The 21,050-nt window shown below is 34.7% G+C and overlaps 1 long non-coding RNA gene across 1 annotated transcript; it reads left to right on the forward strand.

The window, feature by feature from the left end:
• Positions 1 to 1,890: 1,890 nt before the first annotated feature.
• Positions 1,891 to 16,789, forward strand: LOC112128283. Its single transcript, XR_002910934.1, has 3 exons — positions 1,891 to 1,959; positions 16,270 to 16,428; positions 16,512 to 16,789. It is a non-coding gene; the product is annotated as an uncharacterized LOC112128283 (long non-coding RNA).
• The last annotated feature ends 4,261 nt before the right edge of the window (positions 16,790 to 21,050 follow it).

Here is a 21,050-nt window from a genome sequence, read left to right on the forward strand (position 1 = left end):
GTTGGCCAAAAAGAGGATACATCTTAAAACGGATCCTTAATGAGTCCAAATCCTGGTGGAATAATACCACAGTTATGAGGCACGCGAAGAGAAGGGCCATCCGAAAAAGATTTACCGCAATCGAACCAGGAATTTGGTTGGACACCTAGCAGGGCACTGCCACTTAAGAAAGCACATGCACCGGATAGGAGTATAGACAGAAGAAACACTATGCAGATTCTGCCAGGAAGAGGAGGAGACCGCAGAACACAGTTTATGTTTCTGTGAAGGCCTATGTAGGTGCAGGTTCTTGTAACTAAGACAAGAAAAACCACAAGCAAGATCCTACACCAAGGAATCGCTGGGAATGCTGTGGAGGCTGGTTAATAACTTGAAGCTGGTCAGTGAGTTATAATTAACAGAGGAGCACAGTAGATCTATTCAGGTCGAAGTGCAGTAGGCCTTGTAGCCGTCTCATTTATCCCTATCCCTAAAGTAGGTTTTTAATGCGATTAAAATCCATTTTTTGCACCCTTTATAGCTGTTAAATGTTTATTCCAGTAAACAATATAAATTTTTCTATTGTAAGCAGATAGAAAAAATAATGTAAAAAAATTGAATTCGTTTTAAGCACCTTTGAACTGCTTAAAACGGATTATTGTACCAAAAAAAATTAGGTTTAAGGAAACTAATAAGATGAGGTGACGGATATCATATCATATACAACGAAATTTGTTTGTGATACAAGGTAGAAGACTGAGAAGACACGTGGCCATGCGTTCTAGTCCAGAGATCGGCTAACATTTTTTAGAAAAGGGCCAAATCATAACCTAAATAATATTAACCGGAGCAGTTGGCCAGCTTGAATAGATATTTTTTTAATAGGTACTTTTTGATGATTTGGCAATTACGTGAAATTTTTGGGCATTGTTGCATTATACTGGATTTCCATATTAGCAATAGATAATCATGTTGAGAAATGTGTTTCTTAGAGGCCTGTAGTTTCATAATTTGTTGAAATCGGGAGGAGCGGTACGGAATAAGGTGATTTGGAAAGAAACGTTTTCATTTTATGCCGACGTTTCGACCTTTATTCTGGTCATCTTAAAGGCATAAAGTGTTGTGCTATTCTTGTGGTGTCACATTGGTTAGAACAACACTTTCACATAAAACCAATATGACACCAAAAGAAGTAGTAAGTAGTCGTGAGGAGCGGTCAAGAATATGGTGGTTAAGAAAAACACCTTTTTAATTTTTTTTGCATATGTTTCGACCTTTATTGGGGTCATCTTCAGGGCATAAAGTGTGGCGCTATTGTTCTGGTGTCATATTGGTTTTATGTGAGATTCTTGTGAAACCAATATGACATCACAAGAACAGCACCACACTTTATGGCCTGAAGATGACCCGAATAAAGGTCGAAACGTCGACAAATAAATGAAAATGGTGTTTTTATAAATTACCTCATTCCTGACCGCTCCTCACGACTTCAACAAAACATGTGGAGAAATTTGAATGAAATGTTTCAATATTTGATAGAATTTGTGAATATCCGTTTAAAGAAATTGAAAGATTATGCGATGTCCACTGGAATGGATTTGACCTGATCGTTATGTTTTCTTTTAAAAAAAATATTTCTTATCATATCTAATTCATAAGTGTTAAAAATCTTTTTTCTATAATGTTTTTTCTAAAATAATTTTCCAAATAACGAAATTTAATGCAACTAACTGTAAGTTTTTGTAATCCAAATACGATAAAAATAAATTGTGCGTATATTTGATTTCGATTGTAAAGGTCAAATTTGTCAAGAACGAAATATTTATATTGACTGCTAGCTGAAGAGATAATATTGGCGATCTCTGTTATCGCTTATAAGTATTGTTTGCCAATTGCATAACTAGGTTAGATGTTCGGAATCGCTTCAGTAGAATGGATTTTTTTACTTTCGTTAGTGACTTGTACGTAAATGTAATAAAGGTGAGTTTTCATTTGTTATTGTTGTCTGGAAACCAGTAGTCCACTTTGATAAACTCACTTTTTTCATACCACGCTATTGTTTGTTCTGGATGATTAAAAAGCACAACCCAATCAATTACGTTAAACTTGATTAAACAATAAAGAATCTGAATTGTAATTTCAATGAAACGTTGTTTAATTAACTAGCACCTGCTTTAATTTCATTATTGGTTATTAACTGGTGGAAATATATTCACTTATATATTTTGGCATATTCTCTACTGATTGCGTTCAGAATAGCTCATTTCGATTTACATATTGAAGTGAAACAATCGTCCCTCGGAATAATCAATTTGTTGCCTCGGAAATGATTTACCAGTGTTGAGATAGGCTAGGGTTGCCATTAATAAATACATCTGTGATTCCGATAGGATTGAGTGCATTGGGGCTTTGGAGGGTTGTAGACTGATGAAGGGTTATTCCGGGGTGTTTCCAGGGGGGGGGGCTTTAATTAAATTTCCTCGCCGAGAGCCTTTTGTGTGACCTTTAATCTCCGGCAGAACCGAGTGACTCCGCGGTAACCGAAAACCACGATTAAACTTTCTCACGGACGATAAGCACTTTTATTATATTTTACACCGGTACAATCCTTGCAAAACTGAAAAGTGTTAAAAATATCTCTTAGAAATCTTACGCTTTCGTCAAATAATAACTGACACCAGTAAAGTTTACATAATTTAAAAAAAAGAAATCAGAGTTATGTCAAAAAGACGTTAAGTATCAAAATTCGCCAAAACATAAAAATGCAAACATACGGAATGGCATGTTAGATATAGATGTCTCACAATTTAATATATACCTTTCATAACTTAAAAAAAGAGAGAGAGATATATAGAGATAGAGAGAGAAACACAAAAAGTGAGAGAGAGAAATGGGCAGTGATATTATACAATAGATAGAAAGTTCCAGATATCTGCCATGTCTCTCTGCTGTTCAGAGGAGAATCAGAAGATGTTTTCCTTTAAAAGTATTATTTAGGACAGATAGAGAGAGAGAGAGAGAGAGAGAGAGAGAGAGAGAGAGAGAGCGAGAAAGCGAAAGAGAGAGAGAGCGAATAAAAGCGAGAGCGAGAGAGTGAAATAGAGATAGAGATAGATAGATATATATTTAGATAGATAGAGATAGAGAGAGAGAGAGAGAGAGAGAGAAAGCGAAAGCGAGAGCTGGAGATAGTGAGAGAAAGAGAAAGAGATAGAGTGAAAGAGAGATAGAGAAAGATACATAGATATATAAATATATAGAAATGGCGATAGATAGGTAGAGAGAGATAGAGAGAGAAGGTGAGAAATTGATATTGTGGCAGATAGAAAGTTTGTGTCTGTTGCGTTTTATAGTGAGAGGGAGATTGGGAGAACAAGTAGGATAAGGAAGAAATTGTGAAAGTAACAGAAATAGAGAGCGAGTGAGGGTGTATATGAGTAAGCATTTCAAAAGTAGAAATAAGGCGGTTTTGTACTCTTAGATACGTCCTCACGTATCTTTTGACCAAGAAGAAGATTGGTTAAACGGGCCAGCGGAGACGGCCTTGTGGGCTACTTAGCCTAACGAGATGTGCGCCGCGCTCGCCGGAGGCCACAACAGCAAATTGACTATGCAAATCCTCCAATTCTTTAGCCGTGGAAATTGGACCCCCGCCACCTTCGGAACAATCCCATCCACCCCTCGAAACATCCTGGGCCGCGTGAATTTTCATACCACCCTCCGCCGACGCCCCCTGCCACCCTGCCTTGCCTCTTTCGAAACGGAGGAAATAAAGCGGTCTCGGAATTTGATTTGTAGCCGAGCCAGTCCCTACAAATGATTGGAGCGGTGAATTTGTCCCCAAAGCTCGTTCGAGCTTTACCCCTTCTCGTATACGTTTTAACAGTAGCGGGTCCATTTTTCAGACGACCAACATAAACTCCATTCCCGAATCGTATTAATTTAGAGATCATTTTATGATAATTAGCGGCAAGTATGTTGAAACATGTCTCAATGGTCCATATTTTAACCAACAAATATGAATTGAGGTTATATCCAAACATGAATCTACCAACCTATCATTGATTTCTGACTTTTTAACCAAACAGGTCCGCACCATGATATATCAAAAATTCCACACTACTCTAACAGACTCAAAAAGAAATAATGAAAATTTCTAAAAAGTTCTACCTTGCAATAACCAAAAGCTCATATCATACTCTTCGAACGTTTTCTATTAAGTGTGGCCTAATAAATGATATGGCATCATTACTTCTCTGTAAATTCAAGTTTTTCAAACGGAAGCGTCTACCTTCTGTACATGAATGACTTCTTTAACCTATATTAGCATGTTTAACAAAGAACATGTGGACCGCAGTAGCCGAAGAGTTAAGTCGCCAGACTCTCGGCTAGTGATACCGCGGTGGTGGGTTCGATTCCCACGTCGCCTCTGGACTTTTTTCTGGCGCCTTACTGGACCGGTGGATACAACGAAAATTGATACGGCACTCATCAATGGAAGATCTGGGCGTTCGTATCTCAGTGACCCTGAATTCGGTCTCTATCGAAAATGAGTCCCTTCGACAGAAGAACACCGGGGGCTGTAGATCCACACATATGTTGCGAGTTCCAAAAATGAGCTAGGAAGAAATACAATAAGCCGTATATAGCTGCAGAGCTCAAGGGGAACTATTTCTCCAGCTCCTGGTTTCCACCATAATTTAAAAAAATGCCGAGGAAGCTCAACAATTTACACTTAAACTTTTCTGTATCCTGAAGCTCGGTGTGAGCTGAAAAGCAAGATCTGAAGAAAAGTTGGATATGGTAAAATATATTCCATTACTATCGACAGCAAGATCGTAGATGATCTAACGAATGTAGTTTGCAACATGGACACGCTCTCTGTCAATCTTTCTAATAATTCTAATCTAACGATAATTCAATTAAGGGGGTGGTGAAATAGTCGATAATCCTCCATCATATTTCACAAATATACAATTGGTGTAATCGACAGTCGATGTAGTACTCAATTCACTAGTTTCGTGGTCTGCTTGACCAAGTGATATCTTACAATTAATTAAGGGTTTTAGTTGAGATAAAAAAGTTAATGGCACGAGCGGGATTCGAACCCACGATCTTCGGCTAGATACGCCGCAGCAAATGGCAAAAAGGAGGGAAAATTCAAAAGGTGCGGTTGAGATGGGAAGTTGGTGTCCGAGTGGATCGAGGGCACGATAGCTCAAGTGGTAGAGCAGCGGTGTATCTAGCCGAAAATCGTGGGTTCGAATCCCGCTCGTGCCATTAACTTTTTTATCTTAACTAATAACCTTAATTAATTGTAAGATATTACTTGGTCAAGCGGACCATGGAACTAGTGAAGTTAATAAGTTTAAAATGAAGTATACCTTCACTAGAGCTCTCCGTGGACATTTCATTTGTCACCGAGAATAAAATTGATTACACGACATTTGAAAACTGGCAAAAAGGAGAGAAAATTCAAAAGGTGTGGTTGAGATGGGAAGTTGGTGTCCGAGTGGATCGAGGTCACGATAGCTCAAGTAGAAGAGCGGCGGCGTATCTAGCCGAAGATCGTGGGTTCGAATCCCGCTCTTGCCACTAACCTTTTTATCTCATCTAGAAACCTTAATTAATTGTAAGGTAGTACTCAATGTTTCACCATTGACCTCATGTTCTTTTTACTTAGTTTGATGGTGGATGTTTTTATGTTGATTGTTTCGTAAGTATGTATCTATAAGCGTTCAAGAGGGTCGATGGTGAAAATTTGACCGGTACTACTTAAATATTAATATCAATCTTGATTCTCTTCTTACAAAGATCATTGTACTCCTTCGAGAGGAGTCTGTGAAACTTGCTCTGACATCAATTCGTTTTTACCTTTTTAGCGGTCTCGAATATACTGTTTCTCACTGGTATTTATTGTCTCACCATTATCAGCATCTGAATCTGGGTGATTTGCGATGGGGGTTTAAAGCGAGGTGTGAGTTGCGTTAGTTAAATTACACCCCCTGGATGGCAGAGAATTCTGCCCTGTGGTCTATACAGGCTGTTCGGCTACTCGTGTTGCAAACTTTGCCAGTAGATTCTGCAATCAAAACGGACCCAAAAAGTCCTAATTAACTATGGTCCTAATCCCAACAGATTCGGAGTTATTTCTCTTTATCTGATTTTTTAAGATTTCACGACCTTGCTTCAAATAAACAATGATAACTCCAAAAGTAAAAGGTTTTCGACAAATCTGTTGATACCATTGAAACCTACGTTAAATTTCCAATAAGATGTGATCAAAACTAAACTTGTAAACGTTCGTGATATAAGTATAAGTGAAATTTTTTTTTCAAATTTGAAAGATTTACTACGGTGATTCTAAACTACTATTTCCAAACTTAGAGACCAGTAAATTTCAGAAAACGTAATACATTTAATATCCTTATTAGTGGTGCAATTGCTTTTTTATTTACTTTTTCATACGTGAAGAAATTGATAAAGGAAAAGAAAAAACCGTGGTTGAAGGATTGGTAAGGTGGAAAGACTAATAATAATAAAAAAATAAAAAACTTAAGGAAACTTTGAATCAATTAATTATACTTTCTTTCATTTTGTTTCCAAATGCTCCCTCCGAAATGTATTTTCCACGCGCAGCCATCGCATTAAACCCGCAAAACCCGTACAAAAGATGTATATCAGCGTATTCTTCATTAGAAAAAGTAGCCATAATGTTAACATTATATATATATCACATAGATAACTAAAAACGTTTTGAATCTTAAAATCTATTTATTCCGAAGAATAAAAAACATTAAATCTTTAATCAAAGTTGCAATCGTGTTGGTAAATAAGTAAACACTCGCAGTATTTCGGTTTCTTACCCAAATTAAAAAACATTTAATAAATTCATTACAAATTTCCTTGAGTTTTTTTAATATCTTACCAATCCGTCAGCCACGGTTTTTTCCTTTCCTCCATCAATCTTCGCCTTTGAAAAAAGTAATTAAAAAAGGAACTACACCACTAAAAACGATATTAAATGGAGTACGTTTTTTGAAATTTGCTGGTCGTTAGGTTTGTAAATACTAGTTTAGACCATTGTATTTTTTTAAGGTCTCGCACTAAAACACTTACTTCACGAATGTTTATATGTTTAGTATTGATTACACCTTATTGGAAATTAAACGTCGTTTTCAACGGTATCACCTGAATTGTCCAAAACCTTTCAGTTTTGAAGTTATCATTGTTTATTTGAAGCAAGGTCGTGAAATCGTAAAAAATAAAAAAAGTGTAATAACTCCGAAACCGCTGAGATTCGGACCATAGTTAATTAGGACTTTTTGGTTCCATTTTGAATGTAGAATCGACGGGCAAAGTTTGTAACACGAGTATCCAAACACCCTGTATGTAACTGTAGGTCAGAGAGAATGTGTTCCATTTCTTCGCAAAATTGAAATTTTAAAAGAATTTCTAATGCTCCACCTAGGCCTCAGTTCCCTGTTTAGAGATGACCTAATTAATTACTGGTGTAAACTCTGCACCGTACGTAAAATAATGCAGATTTGCATGGCAATACAGATATGTTTATGTTAACTAAATATTTAATGTTTAATGAGTACAATTTGATTTCAATTTTTTATTATTCATTTTATTCTATTTTTGGACTTACTTATTTTTTTTTACTTTCCTTCTACTTCAATTTTTTCCTTTTATTTTTGTTCTGTGCTTATATGTAGTTCTCTTATAGTGAAGTGTTCATATGGCTTGGCATTCCTACGATCTCTTCATATGGACACTTTAATTGAGTACAGATTGAACAACCTTTCTGTGTATGGGGCCACATATGCAGGCAGGCTTTGGGCATTCTTTTGGCCGATATTTCTTTTACCCTACGATAAAATTTTCATTTCGTTCAAAAATTCGGCATTTTTTCACTGTCACTTGTCTTGGTACTGTTCTCGTTTTAGTTAAAGGCGGTATTTGTGCAGGTGGGGAATTTTTACAATTTGATAAATTCTAGGAATGCCAAAAATCATTTCACAGTTTTTTTTATCTTTTACTTCATTTATTTTTATCCACAACACATGTGGTCCTATACAATAGGTAGATTGGATAATTGATGTTTGTGGCATTACGGGCATTACAAACAATGATGCCCATTGGCAGCCGCTCTGGATTAATAAAAAGATATTAATCAAGTGTGTTATTGTTTACGTAAAAAAGGAGCAGAAACAATTAGCCTTAAAATTTTGGATTGAAAACGTAATCTTTGACCATTGGAATATTTGGGCGATCCATAAAATTGGCACCCGTACACCCAAACATTAGGATTGAGTAGGTATGTGTAAGTCGAAAGTTTTGGTTTTAATGGTAATTTTGTTGACTGCTAAGTAGGTAATAAAGCATTTTAAATCGTTGGGAGAGTGTCTGTGTTTTTAATCGTACGTGTGGATTCCAAGTGAGTCTTCTATCGAATGTAAGTTCTAAATAGTTAACTTTATCGGATTGAGAAACCGGTTCACAGTATAAGTATACGCTAGGACAAGTCTCATAAAGGTGACATGTTGTGACTTTGAGGGGATAAACTTTATTTTCCAAAAATAGCTCAATTTTTCATGCGTATGTGGCGGTAAGGGCATTCTCGTTTGTGGGCATATCAGAAGTAAAAATTTTGTACAACAAAGGAGCGAGTATTGACCCTTGTGGCACACCTGCAAGCTCTTCTTCTATCACAGAAGACTCCCTACCCTGGTTTACTGCAAAAATTCTCTGCTTAAGGTATGATTATAGAATCATATAGCAGGCCTGGGGTACAACGAATTTTAATTTGTATAATAATCCTTATAAGCCACAGTTTGTAGAAGACTTCAGAAACACACCGATCGTGTACTGTTTCTGAACAGATGAAGTAATGAAATCTGTACCACTGTGAAGTTGATGAGTGGTGGAATGATGGGTTCGCAAGCCAAATTGATGGTCTGGTAAGATATTGTGTGAAGTATCAATAAAGATTAATTTTTCATATAATTTAGAAGGAACTGGTAACAAACTACTAGGACGATAAGAAGATGGGGAGCTTAAATTTGTAGAAGGCTTTGGGATCATTTTATTGTAAGAAAATTTCCATTGTATCGGAAAGTGTGTATTTCTCAAAATTGAGTTCAATAAATAAGTCAGAAAGACGACGGATTTTTTGGGAATTTCTTGAAGAACTTCAGTTGTTATCAAATCATGACCAGGTGATTTTTTTAGGAAATTAATCCTAGGCTTATCAGTAAGATCGTGTTCGTGTAAGGTACTAACCGTTTGTATTCGTTCTTGGCCCATTCTTGGCCCAATGAACAGGGAAAGTCAGAATGTCCAGAGAGTTTAAAAGCAAAATTCTCACTTATACTAATTTCAAAATTCCAAAGCCATAACTGGCCAGAAACTTAAATTTTTGCATTCTATACTATCTATCAACGAGTTTCGAAAGCCAACAGCTTGATAGTTAAAAAGATCAAACAAATAATAAAAAACATATGGTCTTTATTACGTGAAACAGTTTTGAATGTTAAGTTTAGTTACTAGAGGAAAAAATGGAAATTACTTTTGCAAGAAAGCATCAATTAACATATTTGCTTTTATCGACAATAGTTCATCTATCCGGATTTATTTGTTTCGGTGCTGCTGTTACCGTGCGCACTTATTACGAGAGTGTGGCAGACGGGGATTTGTACAGGAAATTCGGCTACAACTTTAAATACACTGTCTCCCTCAATGGCCTCATTCAAACAGGGCACAACTTAATAGCATTTATTGTAGACTTGAGAAGTTGGCTTACTTATTCAGCGGATATTCCTTACAGGTGCTACGTAGCAAGATCTTACAGTCGCGGGTCACTTGCAGTACCTTTTGGCGTAGTGATTTCATTTACGGCCACAGGATTAGAACTAGCCTCTCCGAATATACTCTTGAAAACTGACAACACTTCTTATCCGATGTGGGTAGCGCACATTCTATACAGTTCCAGTCCGATTTTTCTCATCACCGACATTGTTGTCTGCAAAGGAACCAACACTAATGTTACGTTTTCAGTAATACTTATAGGTGTAGTCTGTATACTGTACTTCCTGTGGATTCACCTTATTTATTTATACACTAATAAATGGGTGTTTCTCTTTTTTGAAAATATGACACTCATCAAAAAGTTGGTAACGTTTTTTGTCTTCTTCCTATCGTTACTGATAACATATTTTCTCGGAAGATTACTGAACGACGTGCTGTGGGATGACGAAAATTTCGTATACAATACGATTATTAATTCGGACAGACTGAAGAGCTCATTTATGAAAAAAGTGAAATGGTCAACCGACATCGTTCATTCCGGAGTGGAAGTACAGCCATCACTCGCCTTGCATAAAAATTAACATTATGTACGGTATTTTGAAAACTGTGGTTACACTATACACATATGTTAAATAAAATTTACATTAGGTCGAGTGTTTATCTTATTAACCATTTGATAAAATCATTGAATGAACCAAGTCTGGTAAAGAAAAAAAAAGTGAAATTTCTTTCTAAATACAAACGCTTTTCATTAGCCTAAAATCTACAAGACCAATAAAAGTACTACTTTTTATATCTGTTCATTCCATCTATTTCATATGCGGTATAAAAATTAGCAAGGAGAAAATAAATTCCCTAAATATTTAATTTAAATATTATACACTGACAGGCTAAAAATTCCACCCGCTTGTAATATAACTTGATTTGTATATATTTTTATACATTAGTCAAAGTTTCACGTTTTTTAACGCTTAGCAATTGAGTTAAAAAAAAGTTTTAAAAAAATGTAAATGTCTAAGGAAAATGAATAATAAAAAAGACGTGTTTTAATTTTGTTTTAGATTTTTAATTAACATTTCAATATCGTGAATTTTCTTCTCTTGCCTTAATAACATCTTCAACACGCCTGGGCATATTTTCGACTAGTCTGGAAATGTCTCTTTGCTGGAGCTTAGCCCATTCTTCACGAAGAGATCTTTCAAGATCGTGGAGTGTATCAGGAAGTGATGTCCGTGCTTTTTATTCGACTTTTGAGGTTATTCCATCAATGTTCGGTGGAGTTCAAGTCTGGAGAACGGGCTGGATAGGCTAAGACCCTGATGTTATGCCATTGAAGGAACGTTTGTACTAATCGAGTGACATGTGGATCAGCGGTATCGTGCATTATAATAGGATTGTCGCCGATTTCATCGAGGATAGAAGCGCATGATGCTCCAAAATCTTATCCACATAGCGAGTGGCCGTCAAAGACCCTCCACGAACAACAACCAACTCTATGCGACTCTCCATTGAGATTCCCGCCCACACCATCATTGAGCTACGCCGAAAAGGTTGGCTCTGGGAAAAATTACAGGCATCATTCCTTTCATTTCGTCTTCTCCACGCTCTTTCACGCCCATATGATGATTGTAGAGCAAATCTAACTCATCTGTATAAAGTACAGCAGACCAATCGTCAAAAGACCAATGTGCTGTATTCTCGAGCAAATAGGTGCCGTGCAACTCTGTGTGTTCTGGTCAATTCTGGTTCAGAAATTTGGACAATTTTTTTGCTTGAACTTTCTGGAGCTGAACAGTAAGGTGCCGGTTTCGCAAAATTCTCAAAGTCAAAAAAACGGTCACCCAGTGGTTCTGTTACCTTAGGGCGTCCAGAACCGGGCCTAGTTTCTCGAAAACGTCTAAAGGCGTCTCGCAGTTTCGTAGCGAAGCCGCATACTTGATGGAACGTTCCATCATCACTAAGTGCCACACCACGCGCAACATCCTCAACACTAAGTGGCATTTTTAAATCTAAAAATTGAAATTAAGAATACAAAGATGAAAACTAAACAGTTTATTGCTTCAGAATTCAAATGAGACAGAATAAACATTTTAAATTCCGTAAAAAGTAAACATTGAAAAATTCTTTATCCTTGTTTTGGATTAAGGATAAGGTGGGTTCACCTATATTTGATATTCCCAATTTAAAACATAGCATAAACAAATATTTATTGATAAAAACAATGAGACAAATTAGGTACAGAATATTCTTTTATCGAGAAAATGAAAACAAGATCAAGTGGGTGGAATTTTTTGCCTGTCAGTGTATAATTCAAATTCAGATCACTCGTTTTCTTCATGAAGTTCATAAATACAAACAAAACATTTAAACCAGCAATGAACGGCAAACGTTAAACGTTAATTTTTCTACTTGTTAAATATTCTCTTTGGCCTGGTCATCTACTCGTTTTACGTCTTTTCAGCCTCGTTTATATTTCGCTCACAATGGAAATTTCTTTATTTTCATCATTACATCAGTACAATTTTTTTATGCTTAATCAATGTTAGGACATGGGTTTCGCCGGCGTATACGTTGGTTTTGGTCGCCGGTATCATACGAATGATGGCGAGTTTCCAGGACTCAGAAACATATTTTACCTTAAGGTAATATTTATATTACTGTATCGAAATAAACATCCGTTTGGGCACGACATATTTTTCGGGTAGATCTACAATTTCACTCTTTGTAAGATAAAAACGTACAATGGTTTTCTATCCACACGTATTGTAACTATTAAATTACAAGGAAAATGTTTGTATATACAATGTGTAAATGTTGTACAAAGGAAAAGCCAAAGAATGATTTCAAACATTAGTTACAGTAGATTCACAATCGATAAAAATTATTTAGGGTATTTAAATGAAATTTAAAATTTCGTAACGATTTGTCAATTTTTTCATACCCCTCGTTGAGCTATGAATATTATTATTGATGTCAAATGTGACCTAGTTTATTATGTGCAGTTAATTAGTACAAATAACTGGATTTGTTTGCTTTACACCTATTATATATTGATAGTATTCATAACGTGATGAACAATGATATTGTCGAAATTTTAAACGTACCACCGCGCGACTGTACAACAAAGAGAATGTTTCAATAAATTGAGCAATTGTTCCCTCTAACGAAAGTGCACCCTTTAATGTTTTATGGCCACAATTTGGTGGAATAATTTACTTCCATTGAGGTCGGTTTCATTGTACGTGGTGAGAAAGTTTAAAAACAGAGGCAGATTCCAGGGGTAAAGGTATGTAATAAAAAAATCAGATACCAAGGGGATAATTTTCTTAGAAAATCAAATGCTAGGAAAACATGCACCATGAAATATTAATTGCATGGTTGGCAAAATTTGCGATTAATTTCCATCGAGTCTTATTGAAATTTCAAGACTTATTCACTGATTCGCAAAGAAGACATTTCAAAGTTGGATAAATATTATTGTTCCGAATTTGTCTAATCATACCTTTAACTAATTAAAACAAACCCCTTAATATTTTCAAATTATGTAACTAAAACAACATTTTTACTTGAAAACATTTTTCATTTCTGAAAAATTCTCACTCTTATTTTATTATTTTTTAAATTTTCTTCACTTTTTTCTTCTCGTTTGTATAACACGATGTATATAACACGCACACACGTATACTCTATATATATTCTATATTTCCATATATGAGAAGTTATACATTATATTGTATCATTGTTTTTAATATATTGTATTTTTGTATGAAACCTTCCATTCTAGTAACATCTTATATATAACACCGTATTGTTTTAAAAACCTAAGAACAAATATTTGTTTACATAAAAAAAAGAAGACAAGAAAAATGTAGGAAGTGTGAGAGAAACAGGGAGATATAGAGAGAGACAGAGAGACAGGGAGAGAGAGAAAAAAGAAAGAAGACAAGAGAAATAGTGGGAAAATGTGAGAGCTAGATACAGAAAAAAGGGACAAAGAAAGAGAAATAGAGGAGAGAGAGAGAGAAGAAAGAGTTCAAGCTAAATGGTGGTAAAAAGGAAGGGAGCGAGATAGAGACAAAGGAGTAAAAATAAAGAAACACAGAGAGAGAGAGAGAGAGAGAGAGAGAGAGAGAGAGAGAGAGAGAGAGAGAGAGAGAGAGAGAGAGAGAGTGAAAACGAGACAGAGAAAGAGAAGAAAGACAACAAGAGAAAGGAGAAAAAAAGAGAAGGCGTTAGATACCGAAAAAGAGACATAGAAATAGAAATATCGATTGACAGAATAAAGAGAACCAGAGAAATAGTGGGAAAAGGAAGAGAAAGATATGCGTACAAATAGAAAAAGGGAGAGGGTCCAAGATTCAGAGAGATATTGAGAGAGCGATAGATAGAGCGTGAGAGGGAGAGAGAAATCTTCAATTGCAAATTATTGTTAATTTGCGACTTAATATTTTAGTTCTGTTGTTACAAGGACGGTTTCTAATAACTTAAGATTTAAAAGTGGTAATTTAACGTTTAATTTCTATGAAGAACGAAAGAAAGAAAGAAAGAGAGAGAGAGAGAAAAAAAGAAAGAGATAAATAAAGCTGAGAGACAGGAACGAGTGAGTGAGAGAGAATCGGAGAGAGAGAAAGAGAGAGGGAGAAATATTTCAGTCCGAATTTAATACATTCTTTTCAATAAATGAAGAATGAATGAAATGGTCAACTTTTTTCACAGTCTTTATAATCTGACTTAATTTTCAATGAAAAAGTATTGTGAAATTACGTCTTTTGTTTGTTTTGTTTATTAACAATGCAATCATAAGATATAGTTTATAGGAAACCGTTTGATTTTGTATTAACATATTTTCAAATGTCGAAACGTGTTTAAACAAATTATAAAACAAAATCTTACACATTTTATTCTTGAAGTAATTAATGGTACTTGTTGTCTTTTATCTTATTGATTATTGGTCATGTTTTTTTTTTGTTTTTTTTGTCAAATGACTACGGATTTAAAAAGAGGATATTATTATCGAGCAAATAATGTTACCAAGATTCTATTCAAATTACACAGATATAAACAAACTACAAATTCGCATTTCATGTTTGTTATATTTATGTTATCCGGTCTGTGTATCCGACGGGGCGTTATGCGGGATGCTTTTCGCCCCAAAGCGAAAGGGATAAATCGTCTGGCTAACTTTTAATCCTCTGATGGACGTTGTAGAGTAGTTGTTCCGCCCTTTACATAATTGGCTAAGATCGGGTATACGATGAGCTGGATAAAGGAAACGGGCATGGACGCTGTGGACCCTAGTTAGAGCAGGATGGATGGCTGTTGGTTCTAACAAATGTCGGTTTCCGGCTTGACAAACGACCCGCCCCAACTTTCCGCTGTTTTACTTAATTCAGGAGAGCGCGTCTTTTACAGGTGTACACCCGGTGTTGTCTGGGATTAAAATCTTTGTAAAACTCTGTAGTAACTTTCTCATCATACAGTCCCTTTTGGAATCGAGATAAATGAATGACATTTGTTAGTGATTTAAGATGATGAAATTCCACTTTTTTTCATCTGTTCAAAGCATTCCTTTCATATCGAATTAGTATGATAAACAGATGAATTATTTTATTATTTATACAGGAAAAAAAACTACTTTCAATGCCATGTCAAGATCTTAAGAATATTGAAAAATGGCAAAAAGGAGGGAAAATTCAAAAAGGTGGGGTTGAGATGGGAAGTTGGTATCCGAGTGGATCGAGGTCACGATAGCTCAAGTGGTAGAGCAGCGGCGTATCAAGCCGAAGATCGTGGGTTCGAATCCCACTCGTGCCAGTGACTTTTTTACCTCAACTAAAAACCTTAATTAATTGTAGTATATTGTATATTAGCCATGAGAACAAATATTAGGTTTCTTTGTCCGATTGACCAAATAAATTCTTTTCAATTAATCAATCTTTAATTAAGGTTTTGATTAAGATAAAAAAGTCAACGTCACGAGCGGTATTCGAACCCACGATTTCGGCTAAATACGCTGCTACTCTTCTATTTGAGCTATCGTGACTTCGATCCACTCGGACACCAACTTCCCATCTCAACCCCACCTTTTTGAATTTTCCCTCCTTTTTGCCATTTTTCAAATGTCGTGTAATCTATTTGATTCTCGGCGACAAATGAAATGGCCACCGAGAGCTTTAGTGATATATTCTTCATTTTGCTCATTACATCTATTAGGTTTCGTGGTCCGATTGACCAAATAAATTCTTTTCAATTAAATAATCTTTAGTTTAGATTTTAGTTCGAATCTTGCTCGTGTCGCTGATTTCTTTACCTCAACTAAAGCCTTATTTAAATATTAATTAATTGACACGAGTACACATTTTGACTAGTAACTTTTGTTATTGCTATAATAATGTCATAGTTGATCATTAATAATTTAATCACCCTACAGAAATATCTATTAACATAAACTTTTAACTATACTGTTTCTAATTTTAGCTAACTGCAGTACTATACCAAGCTACACCGATGTGAGGGGTTGAAGAGATGGCTGGAAGTAATGGCGAGAGGGTGGAGAAGGCTGTGGAAAGAGAGAGTAGAAAACGGGAGGGCTGATGGGGTAATTGGTGATAGGAAAAAGGGGAGTGAGAAAGTGAGGTGGGTGAAAGGAATGAGTAAGAACGATTGAAACATCGGCCCATTGAATCTTTTAACTTTTTCTTCTTGTAATTTTTCCGTAGGAAAATAAAAGGCCGTTTTTAACTGTAAAAGCCATTTCACGCTCGCACCGTTTCCTGTCAATCTGTAATTGGTGAAAAAGAAATTTTTGTTATTGTCACAGCGCTGTAATTTGAGTAAAAAGAGAAACCTTCGCAAATTTTAAAAAAATTAGGTCACTAGAGAATAATTTTTTAATTTCAAAAAATTATATTTATTTACGTCTAAAAAAATCAAAAGTATTACTGTTGTCTATTCTTCAATTTACAATATTCATCTATAGGCAAAAATGCAGGCGGTGCCAAAGATTTTTGTTTTTTTGTATGATTTAAAATTAATTATATTTTTTATTGATTTGACATTATAGCATTTTTCAGTTAAATTAATATTTCTTTAACCGACTTAATAATTTTCCCATTCAATTTAATAATCGTCTCAACCAATTTAATAATGGTTTAATCCAATTTAATAATCGTTTCACCTGATTTTAATAATCGTCCCAATCAATTTAATAATCGTTTCATTCAATTTAATAATCGTTTCAACCAATTTATTAATTGTTTAATTCAATTTAGTAATTGTTTTAACCAATTTAATAATTGTTTCATTCAATTTAATAATCGTCCCAACCAATTTATTAATTTGTTTAATTCGATTTAATAATCGTTCCAACCAATTTAATAATCGTTTCAACCAATTTAAAAATCGTTTAATTCAATTTGGTAATCGTTTCATTCAATTTAATAATATTTTCATTTATTAATTGTTTCAACCAATTTAAAAGTAGTCCCAATCAATTTAATAATCTTTTAATTCAATTAATAATCTTTTAAACCAATGTAATAATCGTTTAATTCAATTTGGTAATCGTTCAATTCAATTTAGTAATTGTTTCAACCACTTTAACAATAGTTTCATTCCATTTAATAATTGTTTCAACCAATTTAAAAATCGACCCAATCAATATAATAATCTTTTAATTCAATTTAATAATCTTTTAGTTCAATTTAATAATCATTTAAACCAATTTAATAACATTTTAATTCAATTTAATAATCGTTTAAACCAATTTAATAATTGTTTAATTCAATTTGGTAATCGTTTCATTCAATTTATTAATCGTTTCAACCAATGTGAAAATCGTTTAATTCAATTTAATAATCGTTTCGACCAATTCAATAATCGTTTCATTCAATTTAATAATGTTCTCATATAATTTAATAATCGTCCCTTTCCGGATTTAATGGTCGGGGAGGAGTAAATACGAGCTAGAAGTTGTGAAAACCTAAAAAATTATTTAAAAAATTAAAAAAATTATTTAAAAATTAACAGCTCGCTTAAAAAATCGCAAAAGAGCGAACTGTTAATTTTTGAATATTTTTTAAAAAAGTGTTCAAAACTTGATGGGCTTTCATTATGTAATGCATTTCTAGTTATGGAGGTGCCATAAAACTGCTGGAGTTAGAGAGCTTGTGGAATCATTTTCTGGTAGGATTGATTACTTTCCCGCCGCCCTAATCGCCAACCCTAAACTCTGTGGAGTATGTGTTCTCCAAAAGTAAGACAGCTTCGAAGACCTTGTTAGTGAAGCCAAAGGAATTCACAACTTAAGTGAAATAATAAGCTGCAGTGTCAATTCCATTTCTGACACCGCCGTAATGGATGTCCTTTTGAAGCTGCCAATGGTTGCCACTCCATTAACTGAAATTAAAATTAAATTATCATGTTTTCAAATATTTTTTATTTTTTGATGAATTTTTTTTTTTAATTTATTGGTTGAAAAAATTATGAATTTAACTGAAAATTGTTGTATCTGGTAGCGAGTTATATAACATGATCACATTTCTCAGCTGTTCTCAACCTTGTGCCTGCAACATATAACTTAAATTTATGGTTAAACTTACGTACAGATTGTTTTCTGATTAATTTTTTTCTAACGATCGCTAAATATTTTGATAATGGCATCTTTGTTTTAATTACCTTAGGCGAATTAGTTAAAGCCTGTGAAAAAACTTATGTTTTGCGGTCTATCTTAATATTGTAGTTTGAAATTCATCCCAATTACTCATTAAATTTCACTTTTTAAAACATCTTTGTACAGGCTTATCCACGCATATATTAACTGTAGCAAAGAAATGCTAAAAGATTTGCAATTAATATGTGTTTGAGCTATTTTATAAAAAAAATCACCATCATACGAAGGAAGTGTTACAAAAAACGCCAGTATATACTGTGCTGTTTAGACATTAATCCTTAAAAAGTGGTCATCTTTTCTGTGTTGGCCGCTCCCAGAAGGGTTTATAAGACGTTTATTTTTCACTCAGCTTTCATACGGTAGTCATGAGATCCCTCAAAGTAGCCTTACAGGCCGATGCCGGCAGAAAGGTTCTACTACATAATGCAGCGTTATGATGTGTCACCTAGACATAATCTGTCACCGGTATTCAAGCACAAAAGGGCCAAGGGCCTCATCAGGGCGCGATCGAACGAAAGTACTTCACCTGGAGGAAAAGTTCCTAATCTTTGAATTAATCATGAGTTTACACAAAGTAGTATATGGGAGTTGTTTTACCCTCTCTCGCTAAAAGTGTATCCGTAAGTCAAACAAATCCGGAAGAGTCTTATTCTTTGTATAATATTAAATATTTGCTTAAATGCAAACAAAAAATAACCGTGCTTTACCTCATTTACGTTAAATAATGTTGAGCCAACATTCTTATTCCTTGTTTAACCTCCACCTCACTACATTTCTTCATCGGATTAATTAGATTATCTCTTTTCCCGTTTTCTGACAACGAGATACGACGAAAGAAAACCTTTTTAACTTTAACTCCCTCCAACTATTCATAAAGAAAATGAAATGTGAAGTATTTTTGAAAAAAAGGTTTAATTGTTTGTTTCTAAGCAAACGTCAAAGGGAAATATTCTGAAGCACAACTACACATTGAATTACAAATAATGAACTGAATGATTATTACTTGCGCGAATTTCTGTAATGAAATTTCTATTTTTATTTCGACTGGGCAATTTCAAAAGAAAATTGATTAATAACATCAAAATGCTTTTTACCAATTAAACATCAGTTCAACACACATTTTCAGTTTAAAAAGATGTATATANATATATACACGTGAGAGATGAAAAAAATTCCTTTGTTTATATTAATACGGGGCGGGTTTAGAGAATGTAAAATGGGCATATAAATAATTGGCGTCAGGATTTACAAAAAAAAGAGAAATTTGAAGAATTTGTGACGTCCATTTTCACAGCTGTCAGCTGTCCTTAGGCTCTAGGTCTCTTCCCGCGTCTTTCAAATTCCGATTTGATGGGGCTAACCGCCAATAGACGCAAAAACTACGCTAACACTCCATAGTTTGCAAAAATTACTGAATCGGCTATAATTGGAAAACTACTGACAGTCGCAAAAACTACAGAATTGGTTTGCTGATGTCAAGATAAAAAGATAGAAACTTCACCGTTATATATTTACTATAGGCAGCTGTGGTGTAGGTAGGAGAACGAACTACCGGCATGTGAGTGGCGTGACCGACGACCGTTCCACTAGGCCATACCATCAGAATTGAGAAAAGTGCTCCGAGTGAACGTTTATTTAGTGTACAAAGGTAAAGACTACAAAAACCGATTTTGTTTTGCAGGTACTACATAAGTAATTATAAATTTTGTAAAATATTATTGAACATTGTTTTACCGAACTCGATCAGTTTAAATTAAATGTGATACGTAGTGCTGTTGTTTTGTCAATTGGATTTATTAACATTCTGAATTTAATAAAATGTGAGGTTGCGAGGTTCCGTAATGTTCAGTTTTTCAACGTTTAGTAATTAATTGAGATGATTTAGTGTACCTGAGTCGAAAAATAAAAAACCCAAAACCTGAAATTACTTCTTTACCGTTGAGAATTGAACAAGGGTTTATAGAAAGGGTTTTGGCATAAGGTTAATAGAAAATAATATGCCAAAAAACCTTCTATAAATATACAAAATATATTAACAAATAAGTTTAAACATCAAACAACTAAATTAACCTGTGAAAAAAATCGGCATTTCTGAATATGAACGTTCCAGTTAATATCTTACAATTAATTACGGTTTTCAGTTGAGATAAAAAAGTCAGTGGCACGAGTGGGATTCGAACCCACGAAGTTAGTGACCGAGTGGATCGAAGTCACAATAGCTCTAGAGCAGCTGCATGTATAGCCGAGGGTCGTGGGTTCTAATACCGCTCGTGACACTGACTTTTTATCTCAACCAATGCCTTACATAAAGATTTATTAATTGATAGAAGTTATTTGATCAATCGGGTCAAAAAGGAGGGAAAATTCAAAAGGTGTGGTTGAGATGGGAAGTTGGTGTCCGAGTGGATCGAAGTCACGATAGCTCAAGTGGTTAGAGCAGCGGCGTATCAAGCCGAAGATCGTGGGTTCGAATCTCGCTCGTGCCATTGACTTTTTTATTTCAACTGAAAACCTTAATTAATTGTAAGATATTAATTGGTCAAGCGGACCATCAAACTAGTGAATTGTTCCAGTTTATTTAAAAAAA

Source organism: Cimex lectularius, unplaced genomic scaffold (assembly GCF_000648675.2).
Source record: "Cimex lectularius strain Harlan isolate CLEC.00 unplaced genomic scaffold, Clec_2.1 scaffold2, whole genome shotgun sequence".
Taxonomy (NCBI): Eukaryota; Metazoa; Arthropoda; class Insecta; order Hemiptera; family Cimicidae; genus Cimex; species Cimex lectularius.